The sequence below is a fragment of the Apodemus sylvaticus genome, chromosome 4 (genome assembly GCF_947179515.1).
Source record: "Apodemus sylvaticus chromosome 4, mApoSyl1.1, whole genome shotgun sequence".
Lineage (NCBI taxonomy): Eukaryota > Metazoa > Chordata > Mammalia > Rodentia > Muridae > Apodemus > Apodemus sylvaticus.
The window spans coordinates 115,129,414-115,156,864 of record NC_067475.1 but is presented as its reverse complement, the minus strand read 5'-3'; the positions used below and the strand labels follow the sequence as shown (position 1 = coordinate 115,156,864).

General features: G+C 44.0%; 1 protein-coding gene across 1 annotated transcript in view; it reads left to right on the top strand.

The window, feature by feature from the left end:
* Window positions 1-27,451, top strand: part of Lhfpl6 (LHFPL tetraspan subfamily member 6) — a 203,014-nt gene that overhangs the window by 173,381 nt on the left and 2,182 nt on the right. The window lies entirely within an intron of this gene.

Below are 27,451 nucleotides of genomic sequence, written 5' to 3'. Positions count from 1 at the left end.
AGTGTCCTCTGAGGCCAGAAGAGGGCACCAGATGCCCTGGAACTGGAGTTGCAGGTGGCCGTGAGCTGCCACATGTGTGCTGGAAACAGAATTGGGGTCCTCTGGAAGAGCAGTGCTCTCAACCTCTAAGCATCTCTCCAGCCTCTTAATTACTTAGTTTATGTTACTAAAACCACATTAGCAACTCAAGAGCCTAGTGAGATTTAATTTCTGCCCATTTGTTTTTATCTTTCTCTTAGACTGGATGATGAGGGAGGGGGGAAGAAAACTGACTTTATCTAAAGGTAAAAATGGCCTCTAGGTCCCCTGAGTAAATAGCTTTTGATTATTGAGCTGTTTTGTACAGGTTCTATTTTGGGGAACTCTGACATTTTTTGTTTTCTTTCCAAAGACTTCAGAAGAGAAGCAGGGACCTGTCCCACATAACTTGCTTACCTCCCACAGGAAACTGTCGCCCTCCCTCTGTACAGGGACCATGCTGAGCTTTCGGGCTTTAGTGAGTCACAAACTGTGAAGCTAACTTGACAAGGCACCTAGGGCAGGGTAGATGAGCCTGGCATGAGTCTGTGGGTGAGCCTGTCTGTGGATAGCACTCTGAGTCCAACATTCAGCGGTACCCGTTGAGAGCCACAGTCATCCCTGCTTCTGCCATTTATGAGAATCTGAGCTTATGTCTCCTTCCTCTGGAGACCAATGTATGGGCACATCTTCCTCCCAAAGGATGATGGAGCCTGAAATTCACCAGGCCATTCACAAGGTGCCAGGGAGATGGCATCAGCAAGAAATAAAACAAGTCCTATTGTTGCCCTAATAATTGCCCTTCAGGAATTTAAAACTAGCAAGAGAGATAAATATTAAAAAATAAAATAAAATATGTACTTGTACTGCTCTGTTTTAATTGTCAACTTGACACACTCCAGAATCACCTAGCAAGAGAGTCTGAGTGAGTGGTTGTTCAGATTAGGTTGACCCGTGGGCAAGTGTCTGGGGTTATCTCGGTTGCATTAGTTGAGGTGGGAAGCCCTGCCCACTGTGGGTGGCACCACTTCCTAGTCAGGGTATTCTAAACCATATGAGACCAGAGAAAGTAAGCTGGGTTTGGCATGAATGCATCAATTGTTCTTTTTCTTAATTATGGGTGACATGTGACCAACTCCCTCAGGCTCCTGCTGCTCTGACTGCTTTGCTCTGATGGACTGTGAGCTGAAACAACCCCTTTATCACACCAACAGGTGTGATGGAATTAAGCCATCTGAAGCTCGTCAGATGTGGAAAGTGTGGCTGTTACAGCAGGCGTGCTGATTGCCTTGCTGATACTGTTCTACTCCAGTTGGTGAGATCAGGCTAGATGTTGGCCAGCATTTGTCTCTGCCATGACTACTCAACCTAGCAACTGGAACATGATATGGAAAGGGGGCAATATTTATTTACAAAGGCAGACAGTGGGACTACAGGAAGATGGTGTGTGATCCTGGCCAAACATGACCCATCACATGTTAGAAAATTGTTCCTCTTTGAAAGTGTGTACTCACTCACTCACTGACCCTTACAGCAGCCGGTGATGTGCTTGGGACAGTGGAAAACCAACTGCACAGCCCTGTTCTGTTATCCTTCTGTGCTATATAAATGCCTTGATGGGCAGTGGAAGAAAATTGTGTGTCAAGTACCGCAGACCCACTGTGGCCCACAGCAGCCCTCACACTGGTGTGTGCATCAAAGAGCCAGTGACCCTGGAGATGTCCTCTGAGGTTTCTGAGGAAAGGGTCATATGCCTATAGAAGAACCACACTGTCCTACTCCAGCCCCTGACACACACATGTTGTAGATGGGCCTGGTGCTGTTCTTGTGAAACAATCCCCCAGTGAATAAAGGAGCCAATCACTGGGCAAGCAAGCAGGACTTCCTGGTTGGATGGAAGGAGAGAGGAAGCAGGAGAGAGTTAGATGTCTTTGGGACTGGGACAGCAGAAGAGTAGTTTCCTAGTATCATGGCGGATCTGCAAGGATTTGCCACCAGAGAGATCAGATTTTAATTAGGCTTGTAAGATTAGGTTTTAGTTGTTGTGTCCAGAGACTGAGTTACCATTGTTTCTGAACTAAGTTTGTGTTGCTTGTCTGGGTTCAAGAGAGAAAGGTACGGGGGCCAAGTGTGGGTTTGCCTGAGGTGCTTCGCAAAGGCCGTGGGGGATTGAAGCCTGGGATTAGCGTGATAGTGACTCACTAGTAGGAACCTAGCGAGCTGGGTGGAAAGACTTTTGAATTCAGAGTCAGAATCTCCACAAGACAAAAACAAGTCGGCCATTGCTCACCAATACATGGCCAGCCAGGCTGCCAGGGCAGAGGCACACGCGCAGGAATAAGCTGGTTCTACTTTTTAATATTTCATTCAACACACACACACACACTCACACACACACACACTCCAGAATGGAGTAAGTAAGCAGCAGAGAGGAGAAGAGGTGGACAACAAAGCCAGCCCAAGATCTGTCACCTCTGAATCTTGCCTTCCCTTAGATCTTCAGACACTGCTCACACAGCCGTTCATTTCCCTACTGGGCACTGTGTGCTTCCATTACTTACTTGTTACTAAAAGCAGCTTGATGTTGTGATTACCAGTCATAACTCAGGACCACATGACCTTCCCTGGGGCTGTCATAGCTGAACCCTCAGGGCTGTATAGGATTTGTATAGGTACAGATTGAGTGTGGGTGTCCTTGAGGGTGTATGGAAGGTGATGATGAATGGATTTGTCCAGGAAGAAGCCTTCTTTATGTTTAGATTTTCTGTTTAAGCAGGGTTTTGTAGAAGCAACTTTTATTCTCCCAATAAAATTAATTTTATTTGCCTGAAGTAATTGTCATCTCAGAGGCTTATTGCCTCCATCTGCTAACCTAGGCCTAGTCCTGGAAGCTTCTAACAATGTAATCTAGGCCTAGAATATTTTTAGCCTCTGAGAATTATGATCACCCTTCCTTGTTCTAACTCAAACTTCTCTCCAGAATTTAATCTGTCATTGAATTCTGACAGATTCAATCTGCTCTCTCTCTCTCTCTCTCTCTCTCTCTCTCTCTCTCTCTCTCTCTCTCTCTCTCTCTCTCTCCATCTCTCTCTCTCCTTAAGCAGCTTCTCTTTCTCTTTCCTCCCTCTTGTGAGAGTTGGGCGTACCCTATTCTGTCAAATCTTAGTCTGATCCATCACTTTCTCTGCCACTCAATTAAACATCACTTTCAACTATGGGTGCTACCTTCTACAAACTAACTTTACCTTTATAGTTTATAATTTGGGATTAAAGTTATGTACTAAGGGTGTGTCTATATTCCAGCCAAAGTTATTAAAGGTGTGTGTTAAAGGTGAGCCACACCACTACAAGAAACAAGGTTTCCCATTAAATAACACACTCTCAGGATTCACAGTGTGATCAAATACCTTGCAACAGGGTTTCATCTCAATTATAAGCCAAGATACAAAGTAACTTCATTAGATTAGAAGTTAGCAAGAACCTCCAGAGAAAGCATTTTAACTGTTCCAGAAAATGTACATAATAGGCAGGAAAGATTTTCATAGAACATTTCCATTCCTGGCCATAATACAATATGGGAAGAATCTAGCTCAGACCTGTCTCCATTTTCTAGAGAGGAAAAAGAAGACTGTTTGCCGATGTCAGCAACATTTTGTTCTTTGCATGCCTAATAGTTTCCCTGTCACTGATTTGTCCAGTATTTTCACATTAACTCCAGAGCTTAGAGCCAGCTTTGCGACAGTAACTACTTGGGCCAGTCAGATAGTGTTACGATGCTACTCTGTGAATGACACTGATTTATGAAGAAGAAAGGAATATTTATGAATTTACTCATTTAAAAACAGAATTAAGACTCCCACCAGGTTGGACAGTGAATGTCTGAATCTCCACCAACCTTGCATCTACCTTGACAGTAGTTATCAGTCTTTGACATAAGAATCAGAAGTAGTCTTGTTGAGAAAGTAAATGCTGCTTCATTCTTTTATCTCAGAAATTATTATTATTTTCTCAGTGGTGTTTATTTATTTTATATATTTTTAAATACATATGAATGTTTTGGCTGCATGAATACATGTGCTCTGCATGTGTGCCTCATGCCCATAGATGTCAGAAGAGGGTATCAGATCCCCTAGATCTGCAGTTAGAGACCATGGGTACCTTGTGGGTACTGGGAACTAAACCCAGGCTTCTATAAGCATAGTACTCTTAACTGCTTAGCCATTTCTCCCCCTCATTGGTATTTCAAAGACTGACCATTTATGTAAATTAGGATGCTTTTGTGGTTAGATTACAAAAATCTGATTTAAGTTGACTGAATCCAAGAGGACATTTCAGATGGTATAGGACAAGGCCAGACCTAAGGTGCAGACTTAACTGGGCCAGGTCTCAGAGATGCATTCTGAGGTCCATGTTTGAGAAGAACCGTCTGCAACCATTTGCCCTCTGTAGCCTGCCGTTATCCTAGGCTCATTCATCTCTCTCTCTCTCTCTCTCTCTCTCTCTCTCTCTCTCTCTCTCTGGTCTCACTCACCTTTCGAGTTGGGCCAGCCTGCCTGTGCATCTACCCTGAAACAGAAATCTACTGCTGGGGAGAGTTTGTCTGAATTAGCTTCTTATGGTGATTTGTGAGCTGCTATCGAGGCTAAGAGGAGAAAAGTCACCATTATCTCGGGCATCTGAGTTTACTTCATCCATGTTGCCTGTGGCTGTGACAAGGATCAATGATAGCTTGAGCAGTGTACATTTCAGCTGTGGTGATTGTCTCCATCATCTGTTGAAGGAACAGGAGTGTAAGTGATAGGAACAATTCAGGATGCAGCAGAATGACTGACATATAAGGAGAGCCCAGCAGAGATTTGCTGTTGATGGGGCCGTTTTTTTAATATGTGCTTTTAATGCATTTTTTTTTTTTTTTTACTATATTAAACCTGGGGTGCCCATAATTAGGTTGTCCAATTGGTTTAATTCATGCCTCAGAGATATCTTTATCCATCGAAGACTTTATAATTATATCCTTATATTCAAAAGGAGCGTTTCAATTAATTTGTCTTGCTAATTTGCCAAGGAAATTTGAGTAATTATTGCTTTCATTTTGCTATTTAATTTGATTAAGAAGCCACCGTGTTTTCTGTCCTGGAGGTTGTGCTGCTGGTGCGTGCTAAGTATTCCCAGCAGTGAAAAGATGGTGTGTGTGTGTGTAGAGGGGTGTCTTTCTTTGCATTTCTAATCCAAGAAAAAAATCCTTCTCGCTGCCATTTAAATAATGACCACTATATTAGTCAGGGTTCCCCTAAAGTCAGCGAACTTATAAAATGTATCCATATATTAAGGGAATTTATTGTAATGACTAACAGCCTGCGGTCCAACTAACCCAACAATGGGCAGTTATGAATGGCAAGTCCAAAAATCTACTAGTTGCTCAGTCCCACAAGGCTCATTGTTTCAGCTGGTCTTCTGTGTAAGCTAGAATCCTTAAGTAGGTTCCAACAGATGTGCTGGCAAGTACGTGCAAGCAAGCAAAGAAGAGTGAGTCTTCCTTCTTCCAGTGTCCTTATGTTGGCCTTTAGCAGAAGGCGTGGCCCAGATTAAAGGTATGTACTACCACACCTGGATTTGGAATTTCTCCCAGGCTAGCCTTCAAGTCAGAGATCTGCTTGCCTCAGTCTCCTGGGATTAAAGGCATGTCCCACCATGCCTGGGCCTAAGCTTTTCATGGACACTCTGCCTCAAGAGCTGAATCAAAAGTGGGTGGCACCCCATGTCAAGATCCAGGCCCGTGTCTCACAGCCTCAACACAAGTATGCCAGGCTGAGTCATAGCTTAAAGAACCAGGTAATAGGTTTTGAGGGGTTACAACTTTTGCCCCTGCAGCCTGGGAAGGGCTCTTGCTGCCTTCCCTGCCCCCGCCCCCCAGGTTGTTGCAGCAATTTCTGGCAATGAAATTCAGCAATTCCAGAAAAAGAAAAAGAAATGTAGTCAGTGTTTTTAGCTCTACCTTTCTTGGAATTTGCTTTATAGACCAGGCTGGCCTAGAACTCACAGAGATATGCCTGCATCTATGCTGAGATTAAAGCTCTGTGCCACCACAGAACCTGTGTGAAGTAAGATTTCTTGATGTTCAACCGCCAACCAATGCTGGGATTGCGCTAATCTCTTTTAAAAGAGTCATCATTTGTTATAGTGCCTGTTAGCTGTGCACCCCTTTTAGACACCATAAAAAGCACTTATTACCTAAACATAGTAAAAGCAATATACAGCAAACCGGTAGCCAGCATCAAACTAAATGGAGAGAAACTTGAAGCAATCCCACTGAAATCAGGGACCAGACAAGGCTGCCCCCTTTCTCCTTATCTTTTCAATATTGTACTTGAGGTACTAGCTCGGGCAATTCGACAACATAAGGAGGTCAAAGGGATACAAATTGGAAAGGAGGAAGTCAAACTATCATTATTTGCAGACGACATGATCGTCTACCTAAGTGACCCAAAGAACTCCACTAGAGAGCTCCTACAGCTGATAAACAACTTCAGCAAAGTGGCAGGTTATAAAGTCAACTCAAGCAAATCAGTGGCCTTCCTATACTCAAAGGATAAGCAGGCTGAGAAAGAAATTAGGGAAATGACCCCCTTCACAATAGCCACAAACAGTATAAAGTATCTTGGGGTGACTCTTACCAAACATGTCAAAGATCTGTATGACAAGAACTTCAAGACTCTGAAGAAGGAAATGGAAGAAGACCTCAAAAAATGGGAAAACCTCCCATGCTCATGGATCGGTAGAATCAATATAGTTAAAATGGCCATTTTGCCTAAAGCACTATACAGATTCAATGCAATACCCATCAAAATCCCAACTCAATTCTTCACAGAGTTAGAAAGAGCAATTATCAAATTCATCTGGAACAACAAAAAACCCAGGATAGCTAAAACTATTCTCAGCAACAAAAGGAAATCTGGGGGAATCAGTATCCCTGACCTCAAGCAATACTACAGAGCAATAGTGTTAAAAACTGCATGGTATTGGTACAGTGACAGGCAGGAGGATCAATGAAACAGGATTGAAGATCCAGAAATGAACCCACACACCTATGGCCACTTGATCCTCGACAAAGAGGCTGAAAACATCCAATGGAAAAAAGATAGCCTTTTCAACAAATGGTGCTGGTTCAACTGGAGGTCAGCATGCAGAAGAATGCGAATTGATCCATCCTTGTCTCCTTGTACTAAGCTCAAATCCAAATGGATCAAGGACCTCCACATAAAGCCAGACACTCTGAAGCTAATAGAAAAAAAACTGGGGAAGACCCTTGAGGACATCGGTACAGGGAGAAAGTTTCTGAACAGAACACCAATAGCGTATGCTCTAAGAGCAAGAATTGACAAATGGGACCTCATAAAATTACAAAGTTTCTGTAAGGCAAAGGACACCATCAAGAGGACAAATCGGCAACCAACAAATTGGGAAAAGATCTTCACCAATCCTACATCAGATAGAGGGCTAATATCCAATATATATAAAGAACTCAAGAAGTTAGACTCCAGAAAACCAAACAACCGTATTAAAAAATGGGGTACAGAGTTAAACAAAGAATTCTCACCTGAAGAACTTCGGATGGCGGAGAAGCATCTTAAAAAATGCTCAACTTCATTAGTCATTAGGGAAATGCAAATCAAAACAACCCTAAGATTTCATCTTACACCAGTCAGAATGGCTAAGATTAAAAATTCAGGAGACAGCAGGTGTTGGAGAGGGTGTGGAGAAAGAGGAACACTTCTCCACTGCTGGTGGGGTTGCAAATTGGTACAACCACTCTGGAAATCAGTCTGGCGGTTCCTCCGAAAACTGGGCACCTTACTTCCAGAAGATCCTGCTATACCACTCCTGGGCATATACCCAGAAGACTCCCCACCATGTAATAAGGATACATGTTCTACTATGTTCATAGCAGCCCTATTTGTAATTGCCAGATGCTGGAAAGAACCCAGGTATCCCTCAACAGAAGAGTGGATGCAAAAAATGTGGTATATCTACACAATGGAGTACTATTCAGCCATTAGAAACAATGAATTCATGAAATTCTTAGGCAAATGGATGGAGCTAGAGAATATCATACTAAGTGAGGTAACCCAGACTCAAAAGGTGAATCATGGTATGCACTCACTAATAAGTGGATATTAACCTAGAAAACTGGAATACCCAAAACATAATCCACACATCCAATGAGGTACAAGAAGAAAGGAGGAGTGGCCCCTGGTTCTGGAAAGACTCAGTGAAACAGTATTCAGCCAAACCAGAACGGGGAATTGGGAAGGGGTGGGTGGGAGGACAGGGGAAGAGAAGGGGGCTTGCGGGACTTTCGGGGAGTGGGGGGGCTAGAAGAGGGGAAATCATTTGAAATGTAAATAAATTATATCGAATAATAATAAAAAAAAAAAAAAAAAGCACTTATGGAAACTTAGGGTCAATGTTGCCCTGATGCTCTTTATATGCCATTGACGGTTTTCTGCTGTCTTCTGCTTGGATGTTAGTTTGTCCAGAAAACATTTTAAATTGAATTGGTCTTGGGGTGTATTTTTGAGGTTCGGGTTGTTTCTCAGAACTTGATCCATCTCAACGGGCAGGAAGAAATGGACCATTGAAACAAAGTATCAGAGGTTAAAGGAGTCCCGGCCTTTCTGGCTCTGCTGTTGCCTTTCTTTGCTTTTATGTCATGCTGTCATATTTTTATTTATTGATGTATAGTATGCCTCGTAGCCTTATTCTATTATTTTTAATCATATTTTTTTCTGATCACAGTTATTTCAGAATCGTGTTTTATAGCATCACCTTGCTCTTTGTTTTTGTGTCTTTTAGAATGTTATATTTTATTTATTTATTTATTTATTTATTTATTTATTTATTTAGTATGAATGCACTCATTTTGGTGAACAACTGCTTTTCTGCCCATGGTACTGCAAATGAGTTCAGTGATACAGGAATGTTTGACACACAGATGGATTTCAGTTTGTGGACTCTAGACAACTCAGTTCATTGCCATAGGTTTCAGAGAGCTACTGAAGTTTTGTGTGATTTTTACATGCTATGTGTTTTTAAATTTTTATTTCTCCGTGCATTTATTTTCAAGAGAGAACGTTCACAGCTTTATACTTTGATCAAAGACATTCTTGATGTCTGACGATTTAGCCCTTCTGGCAGACAACGTTGGTCATATGACCTCAGAAAGTATAATGACCTGAACCCTAAACTTAAGACCCCTCAGGAGCCTCAGATCTCCCAGGAAGAGTGGAAACTGTAAAGATGTGATTCATTATCTGTGAAAGTGCTTGCAAGAAATGCTATGAGAAAAACATCCTTATTTCAATACGTATTGTGCAAATATGTCTCATGCACAGTTCTGACTTTAAGTCGCATGTATGAAAATGTGGCTTGTCTTCCCAGTGAGTTGCCTGCCTGCCCAGTTACACATGAACTAGTTTTATGTGCACTGCATGAACATGGCACCATGGATATCACCGTATTTCCATGTTTCTCAGACTTGAAATTTGAGGTACTTTATTCTGGACTGCCTTCTCAAACGTGTCTGCAGTGGTGATTTGAATGAGAAGTGTCCCCGATGTGATCACATATTTGAGCATTTGGTCCCTGGTTGGCAGCACTGCTTAGTAAGGTTCTGGAGCCTTTGAAGATGGGGGTTTGATGGGGAATACATCCCTGGGGATGGGCTTTAAGGGTTTATAATCTCAACCTACTTTTAGTTCTCTCTGCTTCCTCCTCCTCCTGCTGCTGCATTGGCACCACGCCTTCCAAACCATGATGGACTGAACCCCTCTGGGACCACAAGCCCAAATAAACCCCTTCTTTCTTAAGCTGCACCATAATTGTGATAGTTTGTGATAGCAGCAGAATGGTAACTAATACATCTTTATTGTCAACAGACTTAGGAGATCCCACAGAGGTGAGGGTTTCTTATGTCTGTAGGACAAAGTTATTTAGTGTAAAAGTCACAGATATACCAAATACCAAAATTAAATCAGGACCAACTAGACCATCTAAACAGTCCCATAAAGCCTAAAGAAATAGAAGGAGTCATAGAAAGTCTTCCAACCAAAAAAAGCACAGGACCAGATGGTTTCAGTGCAGAATTCTACCAGACCTTCAAAGAAGAGTTAACACCAATACTCTTCAAACTATTCCACAAAATAGAAACAGAAGGAACACTACCCAATTCCTTCTACGAAGCCACAATTACGCTGATACCAAAGCCACACAAAGATCCAACAAAGAAAGAGAACTTCAGACCAATTTCCCTTATGAACATCGATGCAAAAATACTCAACAAAATTCTTGCCAACCGAATCCAAGAACACATCAAAACGATCATCCACCATGATCAAGTAGGCTTTATCCCGGGAATGCAGGGTTGGTTCAATATACGGAAATCCATCAATACAATCCACTACATAAACAAACTCAAAGAACAAAACCACATGGTCATTTCATTGGATGCTGAAAAAGCATTTGACAAAATTCAGCATCCTTTCATGCTTAAAGTCTTGGAGAGAACAGGAATTCAAGGCCCATACCTAAACATAGTAAAAGCAATATACAGCAAACCGGTAGCCAGCATCAAACTAAACGGAGAGAAACTTGAAGCAATCCCACTGAAATCAGGGACCAGACAAGGCTGCCCCCTTTCTCCTTATCTTTTCAATATTGTACTTGAGGTACTAGCTCGGGCAATTCGACAACATAAGGAGGTCAAAGGGATACAAATTGGAAAGGAGGAAGTCAAACTATCATTATTTGCAGACGACATGATCGTCTACCTAAGTGACCCAAAGAACTCCACTAGAGAGCTCCTACAGCTGATAAACAACTTCAGCAAAGTGGCAGGTTACAAAATCAACTCAAGCAAATCAGTGGCCTTCCTATACTCAAAGGATAAGCAGGCTGAGAAAGAAATTAGGGAAATGACCCCCTTCACAATAGCCACAAACAGTATAAAGTATCTTGGGGTGACTCTTACCAAACATGCGAAAGATCTGTATGGCAAGAACTTCAAGACTCTGAAGAAGGAAATGGAAGAAGACCTCAAAAAATGGGAAAACCTCCCATGCTCATGGATCGGTAGAATCAATATAGTTAAAATGGCCATTTTGCCTAAAGCACTATACAGATTCAATGCAATACCCATCAAAATCCCAACTCAATTCTTCACAGAGTTAGAAAGAGCAATTATCAAATTCATCTGGAACAACAAAAAACCCAGGATAGCTAAAACTATTCTCAGCAACAAAAGAAAATCTGGGGGAATCAGTATCCCTGACCTCAAGCAATACTACAGAGCAATAGTGTTAAAAACTGCATGGTATTGGTACAGTGACAGGCAGGAGGATCAATGGAACAGGATTGAAGATCCAGAAATGAACCCACACACCTATGGCCACTTGATCCTCGACAAAGAGGCTGAAAACATCCAATGGAAAAAAGATAGCCTTTTCAACAAATGGTGCTGGTTCAACTGGAGGTCAGCATGCAGAAGAATGCGAATTGATCCATCCTTGTCTCCTTGTACTAAGCTCAAATCCAAATGGATCAAGGACCTCCACATAAAGCCAGACTCTCTGAAGCTAATAGAAAAGAAACTGGGGAAGACCCTTGAGGACATCGGTACAGGGAGAAAGTTTCTGAACAGATCACCAATAGCGTATGCTCTAAGAGCAAGAATTGACAAATGGGACCTCATAAGGTTACAGAGTTTCTGTAAGGCAAAGGACACCATCAAGAGGACAGATCGGCAACCAACAAATTGGGAAAAGATCTTCACCAATCCTACATCAGATAGAGGGCTAATATCCAATATATATAAAGAACTCAAGAAGTTAGACTCCAGAAAACCGAACAACCCTATTAAAAAATGGGGTACAGAGTTAAACAAAGAATTCTCACCTGAAGAACTTCGGATGGCGGAGAAGCATCTTAAAAAATGCTCCACTTCATTAGTCATTAGGGAAATGCAAATCAAAACAACACTAAGATTTCATCTTACACCAGTCAGAATGGCTAAGATTAAAAATTCAGGAGACAGCAGGTGTTGGAGAGGGTGCGGAGAAAGAGGAACACTCCTCCACTGCTGGTGGGGTTGCAAATTGGTACAACCACTCTGGAAATCAGTCTGGCGGTTCCTCCGAAAACTGGGCACCTCACTTCCAGAAGATCCTGCTATACCACTCCTGGGCATATACCCAGAGGATTCCCCACCATGTAATAAGGATACATGCTCTACTATGTTCATAGCAGCCCTATTTATAATTGCCAGATGCTGGAAAGAACCCAGGTATCCCTCAACAGAAGAGTGGATGCAAAAAATGTGGTATATCTACACAATGGAGTACTATTCAGCCATTAGAAACAATGAATTCATGAAATTCTTAGGCAAATGGATGGAGCTAGAGAACATCATACTAAGTGAGGTAACCCAGACTCAAAAGGTGAATCATGGTATGCACTCACTAATAAGTGGTTATTAACCTAGAAAACTGGAATACCCAAAACATAATCCACACATCAAATGAGATACAAGAAGAAAGCAGGAGTGGTCCCTGGTTCTGGAAAGACTCAGTGAAACAGTATTTGGCAAAACCAGAACGGGGAACTGGGAAGGGGTGGGAGGGAGGACAGGGGAAGAGAAGGGGGCTTACGGGACTTTCGGGGAGTGGGGGGGGGCTAGAAAAGGGGAAATCATTTGAAATGTAAATAAATTATATCAAATAAAAAAAAAGACAAAAAAAAATTAAGAAAAAAAAAAAAAAGTCACAGATATTTTCTTGCAGCTTCTTCCAAGATTTTCTAGAAGCTTCAGGTTCCCCAAGCCTGGAGCTCATCAGTTGTGATGCAGACCCACTGTATTTACCATATCGACCTGGGCTCCTGAGTTTCGGCCCTGGTGGACTGTGGGAGCAAGAGAAAACACAGAGCTCATAGTTCTTGCAATGCTATGAATAATGCAGTCTCCATGCCAGCCTAATGTGCTAACCCACAAGAAGAATAAAGTCTCAGCTTCTCATCTTTTTTTTACGTTACTGTTCCAATACTTTAGAACACCTCTTTCCCAAAAGTGACATTGCTTTGTTACCAAAGAAAACACAGATCAAGTGCATGGTCTACCCTACAGCGCAATTACTGCTATCATGCAAATCTTGATCAGCACCAGAATCTATCTTAATGAACATAGCAGTTGCCAGACAGGGATTTTTATTGGTGAAGTATGTGCCTTTTTAATTAGCACAATGAATCTTTAAAAATGAACTTTCACTGGTAAAGATACTTGAGAGTGAAGATTTCCTGAAATAAAAGAGTCTTCTGTCTTTTCATGAAAGGAGTCTAGCTTCCATCTAGGAATAGAACCATTACACCAACCATGAGTGATGTTTAGATTTATCAGCTTCTATGGCCTAAGTTCTGAGCAATCCAAACGCATGTGACCACAGTGGTGAAGCAGGGTCACACAGAGACCTCTTGCTCGGAGGCATCAACTCTGGTTTATGGGATATGAAGCTAAGAATCTCCACCATCTTCAAGAGAAGAAAAGACAAATGGGATATTTGGGGAACTTTGGTGAAGGCAGTTTCCTTACCAGGAAACAGGTACAAGCACTGCAATAACTGTGTCATCTTCAGTGATGAATTCCAGCTATAGCCTTCTGCTTAGACCAGTATCTCCCCCCCCACACACACACCCCTTATTGCTTGATTGAGACAGGGTTTCTCTGTGTAGTCTTGGCTGTCCTGGAATTCACTCTGTAGACCAGGCTGGCCTCGAACTCACAGAGATCTGCCTGCCTCTGCCTTCCAGTGCTGGGATTAAAGATATGTGCCACCACTGCCAGCCACCACGTGATCATTCTTAAAGGGAATGTCATTCTGTTAAAGGATGTATGGGTGTGACTTGCCGAGGGGAGCACAATCCTCCTTGAACCCTGCAGGATTTGCCGGTGGTGGCTCTTTTACGCACATTGGTGGCCCAAACACAAAAAGCCATCTTGAACAGTTTGGCAAACCGTTTATCTTTTGTTTGCTTCAGTTTGCTTTGATTCCACTGTGTGGCTCAGGCTAGCTTTGACTTGTGATCTTCCAGCCTTTCTGCCTTCCCAAACCTGGTATTACAGACACATGTCACCATGCCTTGAAGAGTTGTGCTACACCTGCTTGCTGGTGTTTGTTTGCTTGTTAAATAAGTGTATGTGTGGTGGGATTTGGTCTGAGGCTTGCTTTTATTTATATCTTGGAAATAAGGTCTTTGAGAAAGAGTAGCTAACCATTCAGTATTTGTTAGATGTTGCGGTGGGTATTGGAATTTACCATAAGGAGTCACAAGATTAGGCCTGAATGGATTTGGCTTAATTATAATCCCTTGATTTGCTCTCCAAGCATGGTGAGACTGTAGAGGAATACCTCCTAGCTGGGGACAGTCAGCATCGAAGCCCTGGCTGGAGCCACTGGTTCACAATAGCTCAGCCTATGAGGAGTAAGTGGAATCCACTCAGTGTTCAGTGGAGATGTGACACAGACAGGGTGCGAGACTGATGCCATCACGGTTGAAAGCTGCCTCTCTTCACACGGGGTTGTGGCAAAATTTCTGTGGGACTCACCAAGCAACAGCACTGGGAGACAGACTTGGGGTTTTCACTCTTCTTTGGGGCCATTCGAAACTCAAAGAGCAGGCTTTCCCAGGAAGACTCTGTCTTTATTTAAAAAAACATCTCCAGACAGAAACTAAAAGTCAATTGTCATGGTCGTTGTGGCAGTAAACTGAAGGAAGCCTCGCTGGTTATTTTAGCCATTCCTACTTGGAGAGCCGCTTCTGCGTCCATTCAGTGTGAGCACAAAGGCCCCCTCTGTTCACACAACCAATGACACCCAAACAGTGGATATCTCTAGTAAAGCTTTTAGGTTCCTCCAGTGTTAAGGGGCAGAGATGCCACTTGTGATGGCAGATACCCAGCTAGCCAATGACGAAAGGGAAAACTGCATTTAATGAGAATGGTACAAGGATATATGTAAATAGGTGTAGCTAATGTGCCCCATAGAGCATCTTGGGAGTCATTCCACACATCCCAGCTTCACTGTATTTTTAAGGGGGTGTCTAGGGTTCTCTGGCATGTGTACTAGAGAATGTTGGGTAGGCCAAAGCATCTCTAACTTCTCTCTGGTGATTGTGTGGGTCTTACCAGTTTGCTGGGATAGAGGGATGTAGAACCTCTATTCAATGTAAGATGTAGAAGGACGGACCCTGGATCAATCTGACACCGAAGAAAATTAGGTGTGTTGTAAAGAGGTTACCTTTAAGATGTTTGATGAATTGACTAGGTTTGTTCTATGCAGCCATGGCCACAGGATCATCTGGTCACCCAGTCCCTAGACCCACTGAGTGTTGAGCTCCCAGCTTGGTCCTTCCCAGCCAATAGGTTTCTCTCCCCTCCCTGAGGCCCTGTGCACATAGGGAAGAACTGCATACAGCTGGTTTGCAGGAGTGACTCATGCTCTGGTAAAGGTGTTGTGAGCCTCCTTCTGGGAGGCCATGTCGACAGTTAAGGCTCTAGACCTCCCTGCCCCTTTTGTTCTACGTTATCTTCTTGGTTTGCTACTTATCATACAAGACTATCTCCTGAGCCAAATGCCCAGGCTTTCATGCATTTAGCTGTGCCAGATTGCACATATCAGCACAGCTGTGTGCCTTGACTGTCGACATGGCCTCCCAGAAGGAGGCTCACAACACCTTTACCAGAGCATGAGTCACTCCTGCAGTCCTTCTCTGAGTGCACAGGGCCTCAGGGAGGGGAGAGAAACCTATTGGCTGGGAAGGACCAGGCCGGGGATCCAACTCTGCAGCTGTCAGTGTGAAAACACAGCTCTCACGGCAAAGGGAATGAGAGTTTATTCTAGAGCCAAATTTGAGTGACCAAGGCCTAGAAAATACACCACAGGGTCATCTCAGGTTCCATATTCCCACATGGAAGCAGTTTCATGCAGTTTTTTTTCTTTCTTAATAGCTGCATAACACATTAAGTTATAAATAAGGCGATATTAAAGTACAGTGATGTGCACATCAGAAAGGAGGCCAAAGCAAGATGGGGGAACTCTGCTATAGACCTCAGATGCTATCTGATATCAATCTTAGCTTTTGAGTTGGTGGAAGTTAGGTGTCTGCTAAGTTAATAGATTCCAGAAAGGTTAATCTATGGATACTAGTTCCAACACAGAGGTAGGCATGGAATAACTATTCAGGGAGCTAAAGCTAGCCCAAGATAAGGTAACCAGCTTCCGGTCCTGCAACATTCCAGCCGTTCCACATCACTGCAGTTCTAATTAGTCAATCAGTCTTTGCCGAAAGAGCTTTTTATTCCAGGAATTTTCATTCCCTTAGCTAAGGAAGAATTATCATTATCCACGCTGGGTGCAGAATTCCGGTGGGGTGTCTTTAAGACCCCCCACACTCCACACTCCTGCCTGTAACCCCCACCATAGCTAATTGCTCTGTAAATAAGCCTAATAAGCCACTTATATCGACATGAAGTACACGCAGTCATCGTTAGCATTCAGCGGGAATGGCTCCAGGACCCCTGCTGGCACCATCTCAGACAATGTTCACGTTCCTCATTGAAATCGGTATAATGTCCTCACAGAGCCTCCCTACATTTTCCTGTACACTTAATTTCATCTCCAGTTGACTTATACTACCTGCTCCAATGTAATAACCCTGCTAGTACACTATGAGGGAGATAAGGACCAGAAACAGCATACCTACATGTTCACTGCAGACAACACATTACGGGTAAGAAATACCTTGATTTTCAGTTAAGTCAAATTTGTGTTTCAAACATCAATAGCTAGCTACCAAGGTCAGACACGTTGTCCAGATGTCCTAGTTTGATGATGAAAGGCGATGGTGGCTTATTCCCCACCCCCACCCCCCACAACCTTATATTTATTTGCTTTGAGCGTGTGAATTTACTTTAAAGAATGAAGGCATCCAGGGCTGTCAAGAAGGGTCAGTGGTTAAGAACACCTAAGGTTCTTTCAGAGGGCCCAGGTTCAGTTCTCAGCTCCGAATTCTAGGCAATCCACCGCCCTCTTCTGGCCTCTGTGGGGACTACATGTGATGCACACGTGTACATGCAGGCAAAACACCTCCACAAAAATTAAAATAGATACTTTTTAATGAAGTTCAATGTTGAAGTTCTGTTTAATGTTCCTCCCATGTGTATATGTATGTGTGTGTGTGCACACAGCCTCATGTGTTGGGACACACATTCTTAGAAGGTGTGCTGTTTTGAGAGGTTTAGCGACCTTCTTGCTGGCTGGCTGGCTGTCATTGCGTATGCTGCTGAAGGCACCCTTTGAAGGTACAGCACCACACACTAGTCCTAGTTTGGCTCTCTCACCTTCCTGTTCTGTCCCCCTTGAGGGGATTTGTCATAGGCTCGCCATGCCAAGGAACTTCTCAGCCACACCCTCTCCATCCAATGGACTGGAAGCTCCTGAAACCATCATCCCCAAAGAACCCTCCCTTCCTCAGATTGCCTCTGTCAGAAGGTTTGTCCTAGGCAAGAAGAAGTAGCTGATACTTCTCTTGTACTCACGGTTGCATATACTGCGTAGGTAAACAGTCAAGAGTAAATGTTTTGCTGCAATTAGCAGAGACACCAGCTTGCTTTAGTGTGGGAATCAGGACATTATATATCACAAACAAAGCCAGCAGCCTAGGGACATGCTGAGGAGAGCATTTTCAAGAGTCTGGGAAAGTCACCAGTGTCCTGAACAACTATCCTCGTGATTAAAACACAGGAAGTGGCCTAGATATAGAGCTAGCAAGCTAGGGGCCACGTCTGCTCCACATGCTTCTGTGAATTACATTCCGTGTGCAGGCAGCAATGCTCGCTGGCATACTTGGGATCGGTGGTTGCCTTTGAACTAAAATTTTTACTGTCTGACTCTTTGCAGAATAAGACCGTCAGACTTGACCTGTGCCTTCCTTTTCAAAAATGCCTCCAGTGCTCCAGTCTGTGGCTCTGTGATACCCTCACTTAGGGGTTAAAATGAGAGAAAGAAGATGAAGCTCTCAGAAACAGAGGGATGCCCTGGTTCCGGGCAGCTCTTGAATTTAAAGGAGGCTCTGTTGTGTTCAGGTTTAATCCCCTCTCAGCATCCACCCTCCTCCCTGCTGCCTTCATGTCTTGCCTGAAGCATTTGCCACCACTGCCTGGGGACCATTTGGATTACACGTAAAAGCCCTGTAGCCATTGTGTGTGGTGCTCATGGCTTCCTTGTCTTTCAAATACATCAGCTGGGAAAAACTCCTTTCATTCTATGGAAAGCATTGTTTCCCGCATGGCGTATAAATCTAGCTCATTTTGCCAGACCAGAGGCATTTGGTGAGGAAAATGGGCCACGTGTACTCCCAGGCACTGCCGGGGAGCACTCTGTGGCTCCTCCCATGGGCTGGATTGGACCTTGTTCCTCGGAGAGCCTGCACACAGGTCTAATTGACCTGTCACTCCACAACCAGATTACAGGAATAAGGCTAGGATGTCTTCTTTGTCTCGGGTGATTTAATTTGTCAGCTGTTGGCTCAGTTGGCTGGAGTTGTCTGTGACTCCCTTAGACAGGATGCAGTCAGAGTGCCTGGACCACGGGCTGCCTGTGGTCACTCTCCCGCACTGCCACACAAGCCAGTGGAATGAAAGGGAAGATCAGTATTTTGATTCAGAAATTTTTAGAATAAAAGAAATAATTCATGGACTCATAGCTGTTGATGAATTGTACAATACTTGGGTAACAGGCACAAGTTGTTGAGTTTGACAACCCTCCCCTCTCTATGCGCGCGCGCGCACACACACACACACACACTTTGGAGAAGGAATGCTCATCATGTCAGTTTTTCATTTTGCATGTGGTTCACAGTTTTTATGTGTTGTTTATGCATGCCTGTGTGCATGTATGTGCTTGCATGTGAGTGTGAGTGTGCAAGTGCATGTGTGTGATATGTGCATATGCGTACGGTGTACATCTAGTGTGTGCTGGGCAGTGAGCCGCCTGTCTACACTCGCACTCCATGACCCCAAGCCTGGTGTTATAAATACAAAGGTTCTGCTCTGTTTTATGTGTGTCTTGGGGAGCTGAGCTCAGCTGAGTACGTGTGGTAGTACTTTACTTATCAATTTCTTTCTCTGTAGACTCGCAAACATGAACCCTACCCCCGTTTGAGTATATATGTGTGTATACATATCTATAGCTCATTTTCTTATTGAAATTTGCTCAGTTTTGGTTTTGAAATTATTCTATAAACAGTGCACATATCCTTTCCCTCCTTCGTCTCAACACGCTTGTGAGAGAAGCAGGGCAGAGCCTGGCTGTGAAGCCATATGGGGGATTTGGAGAGAAAGACCCGTCTTTCTGTGGTATTTAAGTCTACAGATTTCCTTTCTCGTTCCACTGACCCTTTGCTTTTTCCCCCCTTTGTTCTTTGTCCAACAAAAAAGAAAAAGGTGAGATGTGCCTGCTTCTTCTCCGCCCCAACTTTACATTTGCATGTTAGTATGCTAATGATCGAAATGTCTCAGGGAAAGGTAAAATGCTTGGAAACCAGATACCTTGTCCTGACTCGGGTGGAAGTCACAAGGCATGCCGGAGCAGCTGTGATCCTCTGAGGAAAGAGAAATGGGTAAGGATGTTATGGAGCTCAGATTCCCATGGCAGAGCACAAGAAGGGACAGCAAGGATGGAGAAATGGGGTGGGGGTGGGGATATAGCAGAACGTCAGTCGAGTTTTCATTAGGAGAGCAAATACCCCAAGCAGCTAACTTTATACCAAAAAAAGGAGGAGGACGAATAAAAAAGGTTTATGTAGTTCATACCTTTTGGAAGATCAAGACTGGGTGACCCTGCTGGTTTGCAGAGAGTGTATGCAATGCAGAATAATCATATTTTAAACTAGAACAAGAGACTGAGCCACTCTGTTCCTTCCAGGGGCTCCAACAACATAAAGGCTGCCCATAAGAACCCTTGTTGCCAAGGCTCCACCACCCATTCATGATGCCCACACTGTAACTTTCATTATCAGTAACCCACAGGGGACACAAACTTAAGCAACTGGTTCCTGAACCAGCCCGGATGCCAGGTAGTCCGGGGACATGGGTGACCTGAGTTCTTCTGCTTTGTTCTACATCTAGAAAAGCCTGTGGGACCTAACCACAGGCCCTGGGCTGGCTCTCAATGCAGGAACCAGGACAGTCTGGGGCTCCAGCTCTACGGCTGAGTGTTCATAGCTGGTGGCAGCCCTAGTGTGACACTCCCCATGATTTTCACCAAATAGGATCATACTCAGGGTGGGTAAAGGCAGTGAGTTTGGAGCATGTCAAATGCTAGGTTTTCATGCAAGTACTATCAGTTTCACAAGCCAGTTTACGTTAGACCAGGCTTGCTATTGTAGGACAAGCATTGCATAGCATTGCCATCTTAAACGGAGTTGTGGTTGTTACCAGATAAAGACCCCCAACAAGTAAGGGCCATCCCCATGGTCCTTCATAGGAGGAGGGGATGGGCAGGGCCATTTAACTCTTGAGATTCTTGCCCTCTCGGTGTGTGTAATCCTGCCCCAGCTGTAGTGGCCATTAATCAGGGAACACTGCTTCCATTACTAAAGGAAGAAACGTGACTGTATTCTGGAGCTGATTATGAGAGACAGTGACCTAGAAACAGGGATTTGGGTTAACCCAGATACCATACTCCAAGCAGGTAATATTTTCATGAAGCTGTTAATTACAGAAGAAAAGAAAGTTATAAGTCAAGATACTGTTCAAATACTTGGTGGACAGATAGGAAAGCTGGATGGTTACAGCAGAACAGAACAGTCTTTGCCACAGGCCTCAAATACTATCTGACCACATTCTTAACTTTTGGGTTTGTAGAAGCCAATGGTCTGCTAATGTAATGTTTCGGTCAATTGTCACAAGGTCAGATGCAGAGGTCAACACAGTGATGAGGGAACTATAGACAGCTCAAGATAATGTTCTTGTCAGTGCTCCTTAACCCTCCACAAACGTCAACGCTCCTCAACCCTCCACAAATGTAAAACACAAATCAATGAACTTTGTGGAATCTTTGACATAGCTGTGACTTCGGAATTCTTCTATTCTTGAGTCCACATGGTGGTCTCAGGAGATAGATTAACTGAAGGGGAAGGGGTACTGCTGGCTTCCAAACAATTCCACTACGGTCCAGGCTCCACCCACCAGTTACATGGCAACAGCTTGCATCTCTGTTCATAGGTAAAGTCAGGAGTCAGGTGTGTAAAAAGACCGCTTCTTAGTGTTCTCTGTCTTCCTATCTTTCTTTCTCCCTCTCCCTCTCCCTCTCTCCTTCTCTCCCTCTCCCCATCTTTAATCTCTTCCGCTGTCCCCACATGTTCCTGGTTCTCTGTTTTGTCTCCCCCGCCCCATCACTCCTTCCTTTCCTCTCTTCCTGTACCGTGTCCCCTTACAACCCCCCCACCAATACATTTTCTTTATATTAGGTCTGCCAATGGCTTGATTGCTTGGGGGGAGGGGCGTGCCTGGGCATGGGCGTGCAGAGAAGCTCCCTCCCACTGCATTACACCATTTTATAAATCACACCAGGTGCAGCGCACGCAGCTTTTAGGAGGCCAACCTTGGATCAACCTTGGCTCTGGTGGGACTTTTGGGGAATTATTCACATTGCTGCTGTCCATCAACTGTAACCGTGCTCCTGTGAATAAACCTGATAAACCTTGTTGGTTCCCCAAACCAGACTTGGGTGAGATGTCATTGGTGTTCTACTTGGGATGGGAGGGGGGAGATATTTGCTCATGTCTTTGCAAGAAAAGCTAGTGCAGGACTTCCCTACTGTTGGGTTGCCAAGAGAGGGCCCACTGTGGTTAAGTGGCTGGTGATCGGGTGCTAAATCCTCAAATGCAGATCCTTAATAGCTGGACACATTCAAAGTGGACATGAGGGGAATCTTCTACAAAGACTGGAGAAAATCAAAGGGTAAGGGGAAATGTGACTTTTTCCCTCTAGCATGTAAGTTCCAACAAAACAAGTGCACCTCACAAGAAGAGGAGAATCAGCCTGGACCTTCCTCATACAGTATCTGGCACAAAGAGAAAGTGAGACAATCAATTTAACCCAAGTTCACGGCCAAGTATGACACTTGCTGGAGATATGGAGCAAGTATCTAGCAGGGAACTAGAGATCTTCATCTGAGAAGTGAGAATCATGTTGAGAAAGTACAAATGGATTTGCATCTGTTATTTCCTAAAAGAATCTTAGATAAAGAGAAGAAAATGAAGTGCCCCTCCCTATTTAGCCCCTGGCTTGTGGGCTTCCTCTAACAGCTATTATATATTCATAATATTGTATACATACAATATTATAAGTGTTGCATTTCTGTGGCACAGTGTGTGATGGCCACTCCTGGCACAAATGTGTATCGATTTGCCTTTGGGGATCCCAGGCATTGTACCAAGCACCAGAATACAGAAAGAACCCAGCCAATGCGATCTCATCCAGAGTCTGAAACATGAACTGAGCTAATTCATGAAAAGGACGAGGTTAGGTTACAGGGTCGAAGATCAGAACTCCATGAGCTGGCTCTGCTCTAGCATCTTTTTAGCTCCCCTCTCTCTTATTCCTTCCAAAAGCTGAACAAATAAGACTAAATTGAGTCACCCTCAAAAGCCAGCCACACCTTGCCTCACCCTGTCCCCGCACTGGCGCTTTCCTGGACCTCTGCCAGCGAGCCTTTGTCTGTGGACTTGGCAGCTTGCTGTGGTGTGCTGCTTTCTGTCCCATTAACCTCTATTTTATCTGTCAAGAATGGTATTCCCCATTGTTGAAAGCAGCAATTTGCCAAGCAGGCAGGCTGGGAGTCCTGTGTGTGGCGGGCATCATGGAGAGCAAAAAGGGAAAGTTTAAACAGCTTTGCTTCTCTAATTTCCTGAAAGATCACAGACCAAACTTGCCCTCTGGTAAAATGCTTTCTGTTTGCATTATAATAACAAGCGGTTACTGCCCTGACAAGTGGTGGTGGTGGGGGGAGGCCAAGAGAGAATGGCCCCTATTTCCTGGTTTAATTTGGTTCCATTACAACTTTGGCATATCCTGCTATTTAAAACATAGGAATTTAAAGACCTCCTCTTTGCTAATGGCCTAATGTATCCCCAAAAGACATTTTTCTTCTGCAACTGTGAAACCCACGGTGATAATAACTGTGTTAGGTTTTCAGTGTAAAACCATGGCCAGAGTAGATTTTTTTTACTTGCCTTTACCTTTGAAGAAGTCTGGACTTTATTGTCAAGTGTATGACCAGCAGATCTAATCCCTCACAGTTTTAGATAGTGAAACTTTACTTTCTTCTCTTTATGAGCAGACAACAGCAACAAAACATGAAAAACATAAACAAAAACAAAAACAAAAAAACAAAAAAAAAACTCCTCCTTTTCCCATTAATATATTCACTCACATATTCACTTTATATCTTGATCATGGAACTGCCCTCTCAGTCCCCTGACTCACATAGCTTTTCCATCCATCCCATCCTCCCCTTCACCTCTGAGAAGGGGGAGGTCTACCCTGGGTATCAATACACACTAGGAACCTCCTCTCCTACTGAGGCCAGACAAGTCAGCCCAGTTAGGGGAACAGGATCCACAGGCAGGCAACAGAATCAGGGTAAGGTTCCCCCCTCCATTTGTTGTGGCTCCTGTGTGAAGACCAAGATGCACATCTGTTACATACATGCAGGGAGCCTAGGTCTAGCTAGCCCTTGTATGCTCATTGGTTGGTGGTTCAGTCTCTGAGAAACTCCCAATGGTCCACCGTTAGTTAGTTGACTCTGTTGGTCTTCCTGTGGAGTCCGATCCCTTCCAGGTTCCTCAGTCCTTCCCCTAACACTTCCACAAGACTTCCAGAACTCCATCTAATGTTTGGCTATGGGTCTCTGCATCTGTTTTGGTCAGATGCTGAATGGAGCCTCTCAGATGACAGTTAAGCTAGGCTCAACAAATAGCAAAAACAAACAAAACCAAAATAAAACAAAACGAAAACTCCTCCTATATCTAGTTTGTAAGCATGAGAAACAATCAAGAATTAAGGTCTACTGGGGAAACTAGTGACTTAATCTCCTCAGGTTGGCCTAAATCTTGACACCTCAGGGTGGTCTGAACTGTTTCTAGCTCCTCCAAAGGGAGGTGTATGTTTGCATGTGTATGTGTATGAATGTGGGTACATGGGTATATGTATGTATATATGTATATGTGCATACCGATGTATACTTTTGTATACTTTTGAGGCACAAAACACACACACATAAGCGTGCGTGCGTGCACACACACACACACACACACACGCACTCACACATCTTTTTTAAAAATGAATCAGGGGTCGACCAGTTAGCATTTTAAAAATGTATATAAGAACATATACACTCATGTACTCATGTGTAGTCATGTGTCCATATAGTATTCACAAATGTGTGCATGTGTTTGCATGCCTGCGTGTGTGTGCACATATGTGTGTATTTGGGGCTACTTTGATGGGCTGCCAATGTTTTTAATTAATAACAATTAATTAAAGGTATTAAGCCACCTTTGAGGCAATGGTTATTTATTTTATGGGTGAGTAAATGGAGTTCTTTGTGCCTGAACGAATGGGAAAGTTTTCTTTTAAAGCATATGACGTCTTAGTTTCTCATACCGGCTGTTAACCAGTGGCTGAACTTTAATCACAAAGCTTGTATGGCTTATACCCTTAGTCAGGGGACATATTTTCTTATACCCTAAAACATTTTGAGACCCTGTATTTAGTCTCCACCCAGCTTTCATTCACCTGGTCTCCTGGGTTGACTGTGTGTTTTGATAAACTGGGGGTGGGGGGTGGGGGTAAGTCACAGTACTTGGGGCCAAAACAAAGAATGGGATTTGCTCCAGGAGGGTGGTAACCTCCCAGGGGGCAGGGCTGGTGTGAGGCAGATACTACATTTGCCCCCACACCCACCCACCTCTTCCTCTCCTCTCTCCTAACCTTTCAGAACTTGCAAAGCTTGTGTGAGGTGCATGATGAGTGGGGTTGTTAAGCCTTTGGCAATGAAAACACGTCCCAGGCCCTCTGATAAAATCATCCCCACTGCTGGCTTGCATCTAGTTCATCAGAGCAGACCTTCAGGTGAACAGTCAAGGAAGGCTTGGAAGAGGACTAAGTCAGTACTGCTCACAGTGCACGCACGAGGATCAGAAACCACGTGAAGGGCCTGCCCTGGGAGCCCCATGCAGACCCCCGTGGCTTGCCTACTAGCCTGCCCTACCTCCTCAGTGAGCAACGGGCCATCGAGCCTCAATAAACAAGGTAGACGGCTCCTCCTGAAAAATAGCAACCAAGGTTGGCCTCTGGCTCCTGTGTGCACATGCATATGCAAGTACCCACACATGTGAACACACACATGGAATGGACCATGGAGAAGGCAGGAACCCATCAAAGGTGGTGAAGGACTAAACATCGAGCAGGGGTGCAGTTTGATGTAAGGAATGTAAGCAGCCAGTACTCTCAGGTGCTCTGGAAGATTCCTCATACTGTAGAATATGTCCCTGTAGGGCTAAGAAGCCACCAGTGTTGACCTTGATAGCCGGTTCTGCGTCCTCCATAGACTGTAGCCATTTCAGAGGCAAGCACAGCTATCAAAGTGGAGAAAAGTTGTCTCTAGTCTCTCATGGACCCCTGTGTGTGTGTGTGTGTGTGTGTGTGTATAGGGGGTGCAGTGTAAGTTGTTAGAGGTCAAATACAAACAGATGTTGGTGCCCAGAGCCAGCAAAGGGCGTCAGAGGACAGTGGCGCACAATGTCATCAGCTGCAGCTCCTACCAGCCTCTAGCGTTGAAACTTACTGACTCCTGCAGGAAGCAATTAGAGTGATACCCACCCCCTCACCTTGGCTCTGTGATAATCGGCCCTTTGGTAGCTCCTTCATCATCCTTAATAGGTGTAACCTAAGGCTATACGCACATCCTCAAGTAACTAGGCCAGCTATGCATTCCTGAGAATGTGTCCGGTAATTAATATACTCTGCCTTCTGCATTGGGTCATAGGACTGTGCATAGGTCAATATCTGTTAATAATGAGCGATGGATTGCCTTCCACATTATGCACCCTGTGTGGAGCAGGGAGACCACACATTGTGCTGACTCTTTGAAAGGTTCTAAACCACTGGCTACCCTTAGTTGCCTGTTAATTCTCCCTCCTAGATTTATTTAATACGGCTAACGAATCATTCACAGTGGTGATGGCTCTCAAGACTCACAGCCTGAGGTTGTCAGTAAATGTGTGCATGAAGCAGGGGTTCTGTCACCCTTGAAAAATAACTCCCCCAGTTGGCCAGTGTGAAGGAAGGCCACCGTGCCTTGGGACCTGCCCCAAGCTGGAGATTTGATCCTTCTGAATATTTTATCCTGTGGGAGGCAGGAATGCATGCTTGGGTTGGAAATTTTCCTTTTAAAGTTCAGTGCCAAGACAGAACTAGAGTTACTCTTAAAATAAAATCTCAGACTTTTCTGGAGCCTGGCTGCCTGGCTGCCTGCCTGCTTCCCTCCTTTCTGTTTTTCCTTTACTTTGGTTTCTCCTTCAGCAGGCATTGACTGAGTGCCTGGGTTGGGTCAAGTACTATGGGAGGGAACCAAGGTATGCAAAGATCGCCCCCACTTCTTGAAAACTTCCGGTCTAGAGAGAGAGATGTTTGCTTTTGTTCTCTACTATACCTCTGCCCACAGTGCTAAGACGAGGCTGGACCTCACACAGCTGGGCAAGTTAGACACCCGACTGTAAATGTAGATGTAACCTACGGCCACACGCACATCCTCAAGTAACTACCCAGGCCAGCTGTGCTTTCCTGAGAATGTGTCTGATAATATACTCTGCCTCGTGCCTTAAGGCAGTTGGGTGGCCTGATAGATCTAACAGTATTTGTATTTTTGGTAGTGGATTATTATTATTATTATTATTATTATTATTATTATTATTTTATATAAATGAACAGGGCAAAAAAGAGATACGATTTTCTCTGAGGTTGGTATGTTCAATCCCTGTTAGATCTAAGTGTCTAACGCATTACATAGGCAAGAATAAAAAAGAGGAAACTGCCTGCTATTGTAAGATGATACAATTGGAGAATAGAAGGGTCAGGTGCAGGTACTTACCCAGCATGCCCTGGGATCCATCCCCACCATGGCTCCCCATTCCCCCAAAACCTCCAGAAAGTAAAGGAAGAATCTAAATGGGAGTAAGAACTAAGAACAGAACGGACACTGACCAATGGAAGAGGTCAGGGCTCATGCACTGTACATACACACGAACAACTTCTATGTCACTA